The sequence below is a fragment of the Triticum dicoccoides genome, chromosome 4B (assembly GCF_002162155.2).
Source record: "Triticum dicoccoides isolate Atlit2015 ecotype Zavitan chromosome 4B, WEW_v2.0, whole genome shotgun sequence".
Taxonomy (NCBI): domain Eukaryota; kingdom Viridiplantae; phylum Streptophyta; class Magnoliopsida; order Poales; family Poaceae; genus Triticum; species Triticum dicoccoides.
In genome coordinates, this window is record NC_041387.1 from 43,787,116 (window position 1) to 43,787,514 (window position 399).

Sequence of the window (399 nt, forward strand, 5' to 3'; positions counted from 1 at the left end):
CGTTGGCCTTTTGGCGCCATTTCCCCCTAAACCGTCCCACGTTCCGCCGTTCCACTCCCTCCCCCGTCCATGGCCGACGCCCAGCCGAACTCCGGCGGCCTGGCCGTCGACCCGCCCGGAACGGCCAAGAAGAAGAAGGGCAAGGCGCCAAGGAAGCCGCGGTAGGAGTGCACGCCGGAGGAGATCACCAAGTTGAACGCGGAATCGACGAAGAGAAGGAGCCGGAGGACGGTCGCCAAGGACAACATCGCCGCGGCCAAGTTCGCTGCCGACCGCGCTGCGATTGAGGCTGCTCTGCGCAAGGCCGAGGTCGAGGAGAAAGAGGTCATCGTCAGCAAAGCGCACGCCCTCCTCATGATGGGAATTTGTCTTCCGGTCGGTTTCTCTGGAGCGGCCGTC